The following is a 13023-nucleotide window of genomic DNA, read 5'->3' on the forward strand; positions in this document are numbered from 1 at the left end:
TAATAATGCAACATGAATGTCTTTGTTACAGTCCAGTTGCTTTTTGCTCTAGACATGCAGTTTCAGTGTATATCTGCTGATGTTTCCCTCAAAGGAAAATTTTGGAATCAGCCAGTTCTTTGGCTGTCCCGGCCAGAGAAAATATCATAAAGATCAACATGTTACTACAAAAAGCATAATTATAGACAATGATCTAAAATGCCACGCCGCTGTATCTGTGCTGCTGACGAGCTAACTGGGATTATAAAACACTGTTACATGGAAATCTGTGTTAGCACCTGGCCGACACTGGGTGCAACTATTCCCGTCCAGCTCGACGCTGAGTCCTCACTGTTGTTTTCTAGCCTGGCTGGAATGTAAGTCGATAAGAAGTGACTAATGATAGTGTGTGAAAATAAAGAACTCTGTATATGGTAACACGTAATGTTCAAAACTGAACAGGAGTGGAGGGCGAAAAGGGACCACAGCACATTCCTACAACCTTTGTTGTTTTATTGTGTTATCCAGTATTGTGTAATCTAATTGACGGGACTCACAGGGAAGAGGTGATGGGAGCACTTTTCTCGAGGGAGCGACGGCATATTTTCTTATCCTCTGAAATTATTGAAGCATTATGGTTGCAGCTGTCAACTTTGCACAAATATCTTTGCTCTTTTGTTTCTCACCCTCTGCATTGCTGCTGACATCCTCTCCTGTGTTCCCTGGAGTATCTTAACAAATCCTGTGTAGCTGTCCCCCTGAGGGATAGTACACTGCAACAAAGTAAGCAGTTCACAGTATCCAGTGCAAGCTGACGTGGGTATAAAAAGCTGTTTTGTCTTTTTCTTTCCAGTCCAGGAGATTCAGCTTGGACTAAAACATACAACTTAATAATTATCAAACTGGTTTTTTTTTTCTTCCAGACAAACATTTGCCTGCCAGCGTGGGTTGTAAAGAGCTGCCTAAATATCACTATTTGACACTTTATTTTCTACTTTATACTTCATGCAATACTTTTTCAGTTACTGGTGCTCGAACAGAATGCCATCCATCCAATTTCTGTCCCTTGTGTAGGCTGGGGTCAGAGGGTAGCAGAGAAGCTCAGGTCTCCCTCTCCTCAGTGACCGCCTGTAGCTTCTCTGGGAGGACGTCAGACTAGCTCAGAGTGTTAACTTCTCCTGCTCATCCTGGGTCTGCCCTGGGATCTCTTTCCATTTGGGCATGCCCTGAACACCTCACCTAAGAAACATCCAGGAGACATCGAGGTCAGATGCCCAAACCACATCTTACCAATGCTCTCAGAGGGATTAATAAAAATGACAACATCACTCTTTGGACAATTATCAGAGTTGCTGCAAACTTCTTTGACAGAGCTGATGACACCAACACTAAATACAGGAGCAAAGGGCAGCCGTTTAAGCACAGAAAACCATGTGAGGAAGTAAAACGAGAGGAACAAGAAGAACAACCCACACAGACAAACATGAAGACCCACATGGGAGAAACACAGGAAGGGAAAAAACTCAGAAACATACGGGTGATACAAAAATTAAATGCCATGAGAGGCAGTGCTAGGCTTATGTTAAGTAAGCAGTGTCAACTGATTGAAACATTGAAAAAAAAGTCATTCATTTCAAGGGGGAGGAGGGGAAGACCCAGAGCAATATAGCTGCGTTTGTAATGGGGTAGGAAGCGTTAAGGACAAGCATGAATTCTAATTATGTTTTTATATTGTCAGGCAGAGATAAAATAAGAGACAGTTATGAAAAGAATGTGAATCATTGCACTGCTCTATCTGTCAGCAAGCAGCTCACAAGCTGAATATGAGTGTGTGTTAACAGTATTATTGTTGGGATCAGCGCTGATTTCATCTATCTCCACACACGCACACTCAACAAAGTGCTTGTAGCGTGAGAAAGGCACTGCAGGGTCCCCGCGTTTTGGAGGACACTCAGAGTACACAGAGCAGATCCCAGGAGAGTTGTCTCAGTAAACTCAGTCAGCGGCTTGCAATTAAGTGAGATTTACACGGTGTCAAAGTGGGGCCGACAGAATGAGCATGTAGATAAAAAGCAGCGAGTGTTGGCGTTTACAGTGCGTGTACTGTACGTCTGTGAAATGTCATTCCACGCGGTGTTTCTTCACGTGTGTGGGAGTGAAAGGAGCAACCACGGAAATCAATGGCACTGTTATCAATATTCAAGATATGTTAGTTTTAGCTTTTCATGAATTTGTATTTCTGCACGATGAAAGGACAAAGCACGTACCGAAACGTATGAATATTAAGTATTCGATATGAAACACAATCTTTTTAGTCCTCAGGTAAGATAATGCTGTGATTCAGTAAGTCAATCAATCCTGTGTCAATAATCACAGCCCAGTATTAATCTTATTATCTTGTTTGGGCCCCCTCTGACTCAGCTAACGAGCAGTGCCAGTCAGCCCGAGGTCTCGGCAGTCTAAACTGGAGAAGGAAGATTTTTGTTTGTAGCAGTGCTGAACCCATAGTCTAATTAGCAGACTTTGTTCTGCAAGACTTGCCTCAAAACATATTTTTCTTTGTTGAGTTTTGAATCGATTAACCTTCGTTCACAGTCTCCATATGACAGTCTCCGTTTCACAATATGTGACTTTTGGATTCTGAAGTTGGTGAGTCTGTCTGAGTGGTTGCATATAAGGTTAGTTTTAAAAAACTTTTTATTTTTTACATTTTTACATTTGCTAAACTACTGAAGCAAAGACTGTCGAGACCAGAATTACCTCAGAGTCCTATCATTAACTTGCATAAATATTCTTTATAAAAACATCAAATATGTCTCACCAAATACAATCAATAGCTGTCAAGAAATAAATGGGTGTTATATGTGTATACCATAGTAGCTCCCAAACGAACTCACGCTCCCAGATGACAGATGCCAGATGAGATGCCAAGGCTATGTGTTATAGCTTTATCAGTCCAGCCTTTGAATCTGCTTGCTTATCACGAGCCCCTTGACCTTACTTGCTTGCCTTTCTTGTCTTGGGTTTTTGAAGGTCTTATCACTACACCGGATGGGCAAGAGACTATTTGTAAATTCCTGTGTGGCCACTTGGTTACATTACTTCAGACACTATATCCTGATATATGAGACTTTACATAGGAGATATATATTAACAAAACCATGTTTCAAACTATTTTAAATGTGATTTTATTTTATTTATTTATTTTACTGAAAATTGAATTAAATCATTGAAAACTAACAGTAGGGAATGGTAAGACATAGCCACCACAAGCCGTGTAGCTGTGCTCCTGCTTAGAAGTGTCAATGAAAGCTAACCAAGGTGTCTGCTGCTGAAGACTAGGGAGAAATGAGCTGTTACCTGTTCAGTTAAACACATCCCCACCCTAAATCAGGTACAGAAGAGGACACGTTCACATATTGTGTATATTGTCAAGGATCACAAGGAGTGGCGTCTTAAAACACCAGACATTTAAAAAAAATCTATCAAGTGTATTTTCCATCATTTGAGTTTTGATGCTTTGTAAACCAGGTGGAAAAATGGGGTAAGATGATTTTTGTTTCCACTAGTGGGGGGGTGACATGTTCTCAGCATCTTCTGTGGGTTTAGTAGGGAGCAACTGAAGGGGGAGGAAAAACCACAAATGAATGGACATGAAACAGGAAGTCCTTTTGTTCTGCTGAATCGGGCCAAGGACGAGGGGCACACCTGAGGCTTTTGAGTATAAAGCCAGTTTAGGTATACCATGAAAAATGCGTCTGTGTAGCTTCAAGTTGATGTAATTGTATACGTTTCATGTGGATTGGTTCCAGTCCCCCTGCAACCCTACAATGGAGAAGCAGAAGAGAATGGATGGATGGATGATTCAGCATTGTATTTACCAATGATTTAAAAGTCTTTGTGCAATATCCGCAGGCTTATTGATTTAGTTGATGGCCAAATGGCCCTGCAGGCCTAAAGGGATAAAGGCCATTGGTTTTCCTTTTTATTTATGGTATTTGTAAAGCGCTATACAAATACAGGCCATTTACCATTTACCATATTTGTAATGTATTGTACCCGCGGGCCCAAAGCAATGCACTACAAGTTAGTAGTTTTTGTATTTGTGTGTGTATTTTCTGTTTAATGAGTATAAATGTTGTGCGTTTTAAATTGTGTGTGTGGGTTACTTTTTTTTAAGAATTCCATGTTTGTCAGAATAAAACACCTTGTCATTTATATATATCCATCCATCCATTCGCTTCCGCTTATCCTTTTCAGGGTCGTGGGTGTTGGAGCCTATCCCAGCTGTCATAGGGCGAGAGGCGGGGTACACCCTGGACAGGCCGCCAGTCTGTCGCAGGGCCCATTTATATATATATATATATATATATATATATATATATATATATATATATATATACTCTATAGCTCACAGTTACAGTTATTTGGAGCAGGCACTAGCTATTTTGCTAGTGTCACGCTGCACTGAATCACCTACACATTCCACAAACTGTAATTTACAGAGTCTCCAAATATCCAAAATTCAATGACTGTTTCAATGACTGTTGGTGGCATCTTTCTGTGAGCAAAACAAAAAACAACAGTCTGGTTTAACATTAGAATTCAAGTTGAGAGCCTAAAGAAAATCATGCCCTGTCTCCACTGTCATACCACAAATGCCTCTTTCCTCTGCTCCTCTGCTCTGTTGTCTCTCTGTTTTTCCAGTGTTTCTAGTTTAAACTCGGGGATCATGTTCAACATCCCACTTGATGTTGTCCTTTGTTCTCATGAGACTTCAACCCCTTATGGGCCTTTTTATTACTTTACACTAACAAAAGTAAGAACAGGAAAAAAGGAGAGAAGTTCAGCTTGTGTTCACTTGACATCTTTCTGCACTCAAACAATTAAAACATAGCATGCAATTGACCTGTTAGTTTAATATATGTATATACTGTATGGTATTTGTCCAGTGAAATAATTTTATTGAAGCCTTTCGAGGAGGAGGAGGAGGAGGAAGAAGAAGAAGAATCCTTTATTGTCATTATATATATATATATATATATATATATATATATATATATTAGGGGTGCAACGATACACAAAATTCACGGTTCGGTTCGATACTTTGGTGTCACGGTTCGATATTTTTTCGATACAAAAAAAAAATGTTCATGCCTTTTTAATTTGTCATTTATTAAATTTTCACGGCACATTCTGCACCACATCTCTGTGCGTTCATCATTTGTTTGAAGCCAGCTCACCTCCTGCAACTACTTTTCCGAGAATACGTGCTTCTGTTGTGGTTCGGACTCCTTCTGACATTTCTTTGGAGGTGGAGGAACACCAAAGTAATTGCTTAAAGGAGCTTCTTCGACATCTTTAAGAGTTTTAAACAAATGTCTGTCCTCCTCCAGAAAATCTTATGTACGCAAACGCGCGTTGCAACTTCTTATCTTGTGCGCATTTTTTATTTTGACAGCGAATGCGCACCTGCGGACCACTTATGTGCAGCCCCGGTTATTTAGCTCGTCATATTGCAGCCACAGAAATTCTTTTGTCCATGAAACCATAAAGCTGCACTTTCTTTTTGCCTTATAGTCTGATTTGTCATAACTTTTCCGTTTTGTGGTAAGCTTTTCTTTGGCTGTCACTTCTTCACCCTGACCTGTCTTATTTGGCTCAGCAGAACTAAAATATATATCCTGCTGCTTTTACACACGCACTCACATAATGCTCAGCGATTCTCTGCGTGATCAACCTCTCACATGTTTAAGCTGCTGGAGATTTCACTTGTCATGTTTGCATAGTAAGCTAACGATTGATAAGACGATGTCAGAGGAATTGGTGGGCAAATGATCGTCACTCACCAATCAGTGCTGTCGCTCTCTATACACAGTTCGCGCGATTGCAAAGTGAAAGCAAAAAACAAGCGCAAATTCAAACGAATATATATATATATATATATATATATATATATATATATATATATATATATATATATATATATATATATGTGTGTGTGTGTGTATATGTGTGTGTATATCTTCGATACCCAACATCCACAATGACGGCGAAACAACTAGTAGCTCAGTGTTCCAACATTCGAAAGAAGGGACTGCTCTCACAGCTAGAGATTGACGAGGTACAACATAAATGCTACAGCAAGGAGGAGTCAGGACGCCAGGTCAGGGAGGAGATATCATCACCCCTACCCGAGATTGGGTACATAGCCCCAAGTGCGATAGGAGAAGGATCGTTGAGTGCGAGAGGAACTGACCTGAAAAATAGGATAATGGCCAAGCTTGAAACCTGGATCCCCCGTAGCCGGTTACCAAGATTACGTGAAGTACCCTCAGAAGGTCTGCTAGATGATGTTAATGCAGCACTACGGACGATACCTACAACCACGATTACCGACACTAACAAGCTGATCTACAATACGGCAGCAGTGATCAGTGAGATGCTTTGCTACAAGTTGAACAGCCACAAGGGGCAGTACCCTCCATGGAGAAGGAGGCTAGAGGGCAAGATCAAAGTAGATCATGTATGTATATATATATGTATGTATATATCTGCTTCTCATCAGACACTTTACCTTGGGGATATTGAAACATGAATTTATGTTTATTTGGACAACACTGCTGAATCCTGACCTCGAAATATAATTGTTTTGAATTTTCTTACTCAATTTGCACAACTCCAGGGTGCATATTAACAGCTCTGTCTCCGAGAAAATACAAACAAATATGTCTCGGCCTTCAAAATCGCGGGCATGCAGAAGAACTGACTACAGCAATTTAAGAAAACTGCATTTATTTTAGCAAACTGTGGAGCAATCAGAGTCCTCAGACAAACATTAAAATGCAAAGAGACCAATCTCATATTGCCAGAGGTGTGTCATGCTGTCAACAAGATACCAGAATCAGAACAAAAAGTAAACATTTCAAATGTCTGTGTGCCAACAATTTTACAGAAATTGTTTCTGCCTTCAAACCCACACAACAAAAATATTCATATTAACTAGTAAAGACAGTTTGTTAAGCTGTTTTAGTATTTTATTCTTGTAAGCACCACTAGCTTTTTCTATATTTTTGGAAGAGGAAATTAAAAATGGTCAATTCCCAGAAACTGAATGTATGTCTCTCCAAAGAAAAAATGTATATGGTAGTAGAAGTGTGTGTGTGTGTGTGTGTGTGTGTGTTTGTGTGTGTGTGTGTGTATTTTTGTGTGCAATGCTGTGAAAAAGTATTTGCTCCCTTCCTGATCTTACTTTTTTGTACATTTCTCACACTTAAATAGATCATTAAATAGATCTTAAACAGATCATCAAACAAACTTTAATTTTAGATTAAATTAACCAGAGGAAACACAAATGCAGTTTTTAAACAATGTTTATATATGTAAACGCAAGTGGCTCTATGTGAAAAAGTAATTGCCCCTCCTTGTTGAATCATTAATTAACTCTGATTAAGCACATTGTTTGGAAAACTGAATTTAATTCCACTAACCACACCAGGCCTGATTACTTCAGACCCGTTGAATCAAGCAATCACTTAAATAGAACCTATCTGACAAAGTAGGCTGAAAGATCTCAATAAACAACACACAATCCGACGATTTGAAGAAACTCAAGAACAGCTGAGAAACAAACTCATCGACATCTGTCAGTGTGGAAAGGATTACAAAACCTTCTAATGCTTTAGGACTGCAGTATACAGTGAGAGCCATTATCCACAAATGGAGAGAACCTGGAACAGTGGTGAACCTTCCCGGGAGTGGGCAGCCTGCCAAAATTACTCCGGGAATACATTAGCAACTCATCCAGGAGGTCACAAAAGAACCCAGAACAAAATCTGAAGATCTTTAGGCCTCACTTGTCCCAGTTGAGGTCAGTGAGAGGTCAGACTCTCTACGGAAGAGTCTCAAACAGAAAAGTACTACTGACCAGAAAGAATACAAAGGCTTGTCTCACATTTGGCAAAATATCTCTTGGTTTATCCCCAAGACTTTTGAAGTTATGGAGTGACATATTCAAAGTCTGGACTCAAATCAGTGAATCAAGAATCATGATCTCAAACAGGCCATTAATGCTCGAAAACTTTCCAATAAATCTGAATTTCAGCAATTTTGCAAAGATGAGCGGGCCAAAGTTCTTCCACAGCAAAGTGAAAAACTCATTTCCAGCTATTCCACGCACTTGATTGCTTGATTCTTGGTGGCACAACCAGTTATCAGGTTTAGAAGGCAATTACTTTTTCACACATGGCTCAAGGATATATAAACAGGCAGTTTATGTCCAGGTCAGAGTGGGAATAGTGAAAAAAAGTTGTTGCAGGTTGGAGATTTATTTATTTTTTGGCCCAAATGACCTTTTCTAAATGTAGCAACTTAGTGCTGGTGCATTTCTTTAAAAAGAGGTCAACAACAAGAGTAAATTGGACGTGTGAAGACAGCAGTCCTAGATGAGACTCAAACATCTTTCTTATTGGAGGTCCTGTCATTATGCTACCCAGTGTCCAAACATGCTCCTTATGTATACATGTGCTACGTGTGATAAAATATAATGAGAAAGTGTGCTGACCAAGCATCAGTACATCAAGAGTTGGGAGCGAAAGATGTTGAATGGCCCTTCTTTTTCTATTTGTCACTACAAAACCTACTTTTAAGCCACTCAGGTTCTGAGGAAGCAGCTTGGTAACCCCACAATTAAGCCTTGATGAAGGGTAGACTGCTACCAGGTATTGACTAAATGCAGTTTCATCTATCCTCTGACTGTGGAACAATGGGCGGCCTACAAATATGGCCTAACAGCAGGGGACTACAGAACAGATGCTTTGTCATTTGGACTTGTCTCATTAATTTACTGTTCTTTATTATAGTACAAATGCTCAGTTTGTGAGCACACATTCAGTGGCCACATGTGAAGAAGAGTGCAATCAGCCCTGGGATGTTATGTGAAACAACAGATGTACAAACGGAAGTTTGCATTGTTTGGTCAATTTATTAGGTACGCATTTTCAAATACTTGTTAAAGTAAAGATAATCAGCCAGTTACATGGCAGCAACTCAATGACCGTAAGCATGCAGACGTGGTCAAGATGAGCTGCTGAAGTTCAAACAGAGCATCAGAATGGGGAAGAAAGGTGATTTAAGTTACTTTGTGCTTGTTGGTGCTGATCTGAGAACAGTCTCAAAAACTGCTGGGATTTTCCCCACACACCCATCTCTGTCTCTGGGGTTCACAGAGAAGGAACTGGAGATATCCAGTGAGCGTTGGTTCTCTGGGAGAAAATGCCTTGCTGAGGTCAGGGGTTACAGAAAAATGGCCAGGCTACTTTGATCTGATAGGAAGGCAACAGTAACTTAAATAACCACAAGTCACAACCAAGGTATGCAGAAGAGCATCTCTGAATGCACAACATGTGAAAGCAGGTGGACTACAGCAGCAGGAGACCACACTGGGTGCAACTCCTATGAGCTAAGAGCAGGTAACTGAGGCTATAACAGTAAATAACATTGTGACATGTGGATAGTAGGATCAGACTGTGGTGCAGTCAACATGAAAGCACGGATCCATTCTCCTTTGTAAAGGATATTTTCTTGGCACACTTTGGGCCCCTTAGTAACAACTGAGCAGCCTACCCGAATACTGACCGTGTCCATCCCTTTATGACCACATCTGCACCCATCTGCTGATGGCTTCATCAAGCAGGATAATATGCTAAAAAGCTCCGATCATCTGAAATCAGTTTCTCGAACATGAAAAAAAGAGCTACCACTAATGAAAATGTAACCAAAAATATTTTTTTCCTGTTTCCAGTAATCTCAGTGTTTCTCATACCATAGTATGCTCAGTGCCCCAAATTAGGCCTGAAAAAGATCACATCTGTCCTGAGACTTTCTTCGTGAGAGAATCTGAAACAGCTCATTTCTAATTCTTAGAGCATATCATTCCCAGTGATTCAGATTCTCCCCTCCGTGCATGCTGGTACTCTGGTCTGTTTCAGGTCCTGTGCCATGGCCCCTATAACTTTTATACAAACAGAATAATCTCATAACATGCCAATCCAAACTGACAATCACAATATGATTTGCATTCCACAGCTGCCATAATAGCAGTCCATATTTGAGACTGGTTTCAAACATCTTAATTTAAGAACTTAGTCTCAGAAAATCATGCTTATCCTTTAGCTGGCCTGCCCTGTCTTTATGAATTAAAAGTATTATGATGTCACTGATTGGATCCAGAATTAGACATACATAAATACGGGGAAAAATGAAATAAGAATACATTTAAAAAGTCTAAATTTTGAGTCGCATAATGATATAATTTTAGATATTGGATAAAAATCTATATATCTAGACATTCAAAATATAAGTTAAATAGATTTAAAAATATATTTCTATAAATACATCTTGCCTGGAGGGTTAAGGGTAAAATGGAGAACTATCTGCATCGTCAAAGGCAGAATGGACATGATAAATGGTGAAAACATAATGACACTGCTTCTCTGTTCACCCATTTCCACTTGCAGCTATGTGTTCTTTTTGTAATGGCACTAATTAAGCATTGGAAAAGTGTGAAAAATGCCCCAATTTAGATCCTGTTAAATGAAAACAGGCAACAAATTTTCCCATCTGCTCACAGAGCTCTTTGAGGAACATTTCCAAGGTGTAAATCAACACTTTTGAATACAAGCAGAGAGCCATATGTTGTTGTTGCTGCTGGATTTACAGTGAAGCCTGGGTGAAAAGAGCAGCTCTTTGACTCTGATGCAAAATAGCCTTGATTTACAGCAAATATGCTTTTGAAAGCCGTATTAGGAAGTCCACAGATTTTTCTTTATTTTCTTTAACTAATTCTTAAAAATATGTAAAGTCTGCATTGGCTTTGATGATGTTTTTTTTTTTTAATAAAACACTTGCAATTCGAGAAGCAGTATAACAAACCTCTGACCGTTTGACCTATTAAAACATTTTAGCCTTTGAACAGTTGTGTATGAGCTGAAATCAAAGCATGACTTGTGGCCGACTGAGTCCAAGCACTCTGCTGAGAACTGATAAGATGGCACACATTCAAAGTCTAGTGCAGATTGCCATATTGAGAGGAAAGAGGAATGTGTTTGTGTGTCTGTGTGCGTGTGTAATGTCTAAATGTACAAAAATCTGGGTTAGCATCATAACAAATGGAACGAAGATATGAGCAGGCAACAGATTACTCGTCCTTCCAGTCTCTGACAGCTTGAAACATCATTTCAAACATTCAGTACAACGCAGAGACAAATAGATAAATCACACAAGTGATGTTTTACTTTTAACACGTCGATGGCGGACTGCTTAAGAAATGATTTAGGCTGTAAAGGCTACAATGGCATTTTTCTCACTGGAAACATACAGTACGATATCACAGGAAATACCAGGAATTTTGATAGAGGCCAAAAGCCTCTGAGGGTGAGTGGAGCAGGGCAGAGGTTGTGAAAAATTGACTTTGATCATCAGTTGCGTTCCTGAGATATGAGCGCAAACCACTGGCTCCACAGGAAGCAGGGCGGTACCTGAGTCAGGGTAGAGAGAACAACACAGAAACGCACACAATAACTCACAGTACATTTATAGAGATCAAGCATCATCACATACACATAAAAAATGAGAAGCAGGAAACATTAGGATTATCCCTCACAGCAAGCGCTGTGTCTTTAGAAGCCACTACTGCGTGTCATTAAATGTTCCTGTTAAAGGGAGGTTTTTCCTCCCCACTGTCGCCGAGTGCTTACTCACAGGAAATCAGGTTGGTGATGGTTAAAGTTTTTTCTGAAATAGTGTAGCGTCTTTGCCTTACAACATAGGTGTCAAACTCTGGCCCGCGGGCCAAATTTGGCCCGCAGCCTAATTACATTTGGCCCGCGAAGCCATACCAAATTACTATTAGAGCTGGCCTACTGGTATTATACAGCTAATATATACATTGTTTAGTATTAAGCTTTGCTTGTTCCACATTCAGTTTTTCAGCAAAACTTGTTTGAGTCCATAAGAAGAGATTCATTCTTAAATCTGGAGGAAGATATTTTTCAATAAATATTAATGTTAGCCCGCGACCTTGTTCTAATTTTGAATTTTGGCCCACTGTGTATTTGAGTTTGACACCCCTGCCTTACAATATTAAATGTCTGGAGGCACTTTACAAAATAAATGTCATTATATAAGTAAAAACAAAATTCAAATTACATAAAACTGAATAGGAAAACACAAAAACAGCAAACTCTCATTCTGCGTGCAGTACATTTGTTTGTTTTTTGCCACATAATGCAAAATTCCCACTACAACTGTAAGTGAACAAAACCTTTTGGCACTGTGTATCAGACAGTAAAATATATTCCTTTGTAGTCTGAACAAAAAAAAGGGTGAAAAAAAATCAAAGTAAATTTTTCAGTTTGTACACTGAATATGAAACAAAACTCTGACTCTGAGGTTTGACTGTTGGCTTTATTCTCCAATTTGTTGGTCGAACAATGACATCAGATCAATAGAGCTGCACTTATGCACTATACTGACTTTCAAACACAATAATCAATATTTAAACTTTGAGAATTTAGTGAGGAATAAAAAATTTGTCTATAGTGGGTTCACTCCATAAAGTAGGGACTATAAATCTTACCCACTTGTCCAAATGTGGATGTGAAATTCTCTTATTTCAACTGTCTGAGTGGAAATCTTGAGCGGGTTGGTAAGGACATTACTTTTAGTGACCTCCAGTTCATCCCATGTATCATTACCTCAAACATTCTCTAACAGGCTCGTCCAAATATCTCCTGCGTTAGTGCAGTCTAAAGTCGGTTCTGCATGACTGCGGATTTAGCTCTCTTATAAGGAGGAGCAGGTGGGCTGGATGAGATTTTATAAATTTAATAATAAAGGATGTGCTCTGACAGCTGAGCAGACTCACCGTGACTAGAAACAGAAATGCTGCTGCCCGTAGCCAGACTCCTGAGTCGATATTAGACCCAAGTTGCTAATATAGCTTTGGGGCTTTTTATCTAAACTGCTCAGCTACTTGGTTTGATG

This window comes from Mchenga conophoros, linkage group LG6 (genome assembly GCF_057382185.1).
Source record: "Mchenga conophoros isolate Kocher_MC1m ecotype Shallow Benthic linkage group LG6, M_conophoros_male_GT1.1, whole genome shotgun sequence".
Taxonomy (NCBI): Eukaryota; Metazoa; Chordata; class Actinopteri; order Cichliformes; family Cichlidae; genus Mchenga; species Mchenga conophoros.